Consider the following 3,016-nt stretch of genomic DNA (forward strand, 5'->3'; position numbering starts at 1 on the left):
TTTCCTGACATACTCGATAACAAGATCTTGTGCATGTTCGGAAACAAGCAACGCGTAGCGCGCGCATACCAAACGGACTCGATGAGACTAGGCGGGGGTTGATTACTAACCCTTTCCGCGTGCCTTCCATGAGGACTTAACAGAGTGCCATATATGACTTATTACACCGTGACTCCCTGCCGCAAAGCACAAAGATAAATACACCAACAAAAACAGAGCCTCTTTCGAGGGCTTGGCCAGATGCATGTCTAGGTCCTACTTCTCATGTTATAGGATGATGCAGAAAGCGGTAAAAGGGACCAGGAGACAACACCGAATGGATAGCAAATCCGCAATGAGCTAGCAAGCGTAAGCAGAGAAGTCCGGAATACTTCGCGTAAGTCCTCATCAAGCAAAGCGAGTCAGAAAGCGTCCTCGTGAAAATAAATCACGAGCGACATGTGGTACACGTTGAGCATAACCACACGAGCAGCCTGCAAGAGAACACCATCCAGACAATACAGGAATATACATCTCAATGAATGAGAGATCAAGTGACTGGCATCGGAAATAGGTTCGTGTCCGACAAATAAAGTGGAACACGACGCAAATCAATCGCACCGGAAGCGAATTCGTGTCCCACAAATAAAGTGGAACACGAAGCAAGTCGAATCGCAATCGAAGGCTCTCTCGAAGTATCTCGCACATCTCAGCAAACAAATCAGTAATAACAAGGAAGCACGCTATAGAAAATACTAGCAAAAGATTTAATCAAACATCATATTTTTCGTGGCATTTCATCAAAGAATTAGAACTAAACTATGTAACAAAACAAATAAATTCTAACAAGAGAATATATTACATGTTTTTATTATCTTTTTATCATGTCAAAAATCTAACAAAGATCAATGTTTTTCATACATTTTGTTATACTAAAAATAATAAGCAACAAACTAGTTAAAAAAAACACTAAATCTAACATGAATTATGCACACAGGGGGATAAAATGTGAAAACAGTGGTATAGCTAAGCAAGGGGCGCAGGCCTATGTGAAGCAGGCCCAAACAACATTTTTGTACATTGTTTCTTTTCAACCAAAAAAAAAACTGAGTGGTGCGTGGGCTCAAATGGGGGTTCATCGAGAATTTTGTGAGTCCAAGGAGATTGAGTCCAACTGCATCAGATTTTCTTAATATTCTAATTGACATCAAACTAATCACAATTAATCCTCACTTAACATCACATTAATCTCAATTAATTAACCATATTCAGGATTTTAACATGTAATTGAAATTGAAAAAGGGGCTAGGGTTACGTGTGAGGAACTCGGCTTCTTCCTCTCTCTCGACTCAGACGGCGGCTTCATCGTCTTCACCGGCGAGGATTCTTCAATCACCACCGGCAAACAAACACGTTCGAAACTCGTCTCTCATCTCTCTCGACTCAGACGACTGCGATTACCTCTCACTCTTCGACGGCGGCTCTCTCAGCAAGCTCTCTTTTCCCGTCTCGATCTCTTAAGCCTTTGCTCTCAATCTCTTTCGCCTTCTCCGATTCAAAAATAACCTCAGCGCAAGAACGAATAATGGATGCTTACCGACCGGAGTTACGTCTTGGACGGCGTTGATTCGAAATCCAGCGAAGATGCTTCAACTTTCAGGTGCGAATATTTCTCAGCCTTTGTGTTCTTATTCGATCCTCTTTCCCAGATTTTCGTATCGCTGGTGCGTTGTCGTTGCCGTAATGATATGTAATTGTTATTACATATGAAGGTGCATCACTGTTGTTGTTGCGGCATAGGTGATGATATCATTGTTTCTTTGTTGACGTTGTTGCAGAGATGAACGTGAACTGTAGCTTGAGGCTTCTATGTGAAGAAGATTATTGATGATGATTTTCGATGAAGCTAGAGTGCGATGAAGATTGAAAAGGTTCTAGAGAGAAGATCCAGAAAGAAAGTTTGTTACCTTTTCTGATTGTTTCAATTCTGTTATGTGTGAATTTCTGTTGTTGATTTTCTATCTCATTAATGGTGAATTGTAGGTAGAGGGAGAAAGATATTAAAGATATGTTGAGGATGATGAAGAGAAGAGTGGTGAAGAGTGTTGAGATGAATTGGTGGTTATGCGGTGAGTTCTCAGAATTCTGTTGCATTTTTTGTTATCTCCTCCCAATTCTGTTATCTGTGAATCTGCTTACCCATTTGGTCACGAAGCAGCTAGTGGTTTTTGTTGTTTTGGATGGCTGCCGGGTATGAACCGAGGCGGTTCGGTTTTCATGGAGCTGCGGAGTGGTTTTGTTTACTGTCAATTAACTTGGACCAGTGTATACCGTCAATTAACTTGGACAAGTTAGAAGTATTGCTGAACCGGTTTATTCTTTCTTCTTGAAGTGTGCAGAATTTTCTCCTTGAGCCGATGCCCCTTTTTTTGTGTCGATTCGGTTTATTTGCTGTGCAGGTTTGCAAGGCTAGCTTGAACAAAAATTGGAATATCCTTTATTGCGCTTTACCTTGAGTATACGCTCATGAAGATGAGAAACTTGGCTCATGAAGAACTTGAAGATGAAGTTTAAGCATATTCTTAGAATTTTTCATGGACTTTTGCGATGCATCTTGTATGAATGACTTTCTTGTATTTTTCGGGTTCTATTGTAATGAAAGTTCTTTGTAACAAATTATGTTTCTAAACGATGAGCTTGGAACAAACTTGTATTTCGAACACTTTGTATTTTTGAACTTAAGATGATAACGATAAAGGTAGGATGTGCAACCTGAGATTTTTGACCGGCGAATATATGTTGAATTAAAATCGAATGGAGAATGACGAACAAAGTTGGAGTAAATATTTGTAACTTATTTCCCAAGCAAACCACGTCAACTTTCCAATCATGTGCACATCAACCCTTGACGTCATGAACATACATAAGCTCCAGAATAACTCGAACTCATGCGTCAAGTAATTACCAATGAATTTGAATCTTCAATTTAATGAATTTGTCTTTGACTCTCGAACCACAAACGAATTGCCTTTCAACC

The 3,016-nt window shown here is 40.0% G+C and overlaps 1 long non-coding RNA gene across 1 annotated transcript; it reads left to right on the top strand.

Annotated features, from left to right (window-relative positions):
- The first annotated feature begins 1,194 nt into the window (after positions 1–1,194).
- LOC131625898 (uncharacterized) lies at positions 1,195–2,716 on the top strand. The gene is made up of 3 exons (XR_009290974.1): positions 1,195–1,639; positions 1,818–1,937; positions 2,023–2,716. It is a non-coding gene; the product is annotated as an uncharacterized LOC131625898 (long non-coding RNA).
- Positions 2,717–3,016: the final 300 nt, after the last annotated feature.

Source organism: Vicia villosa, unplaced genomic scaffold (assembly GCF_029867415.1).
Source record: "Vicia villosa cultivar HV-30 ecotype Madison, WI unplaced genomic scaffold, Vvil1.0 ctg.000250F_1_1, whole genome shotgun sequence".
NCBI classification, from domain to species: Eukaryota; Viridiplantae; Streptophyta; class Magnoliopsida; order Fabales; family Fabaceae; genus Vicia; species Vicia villosa.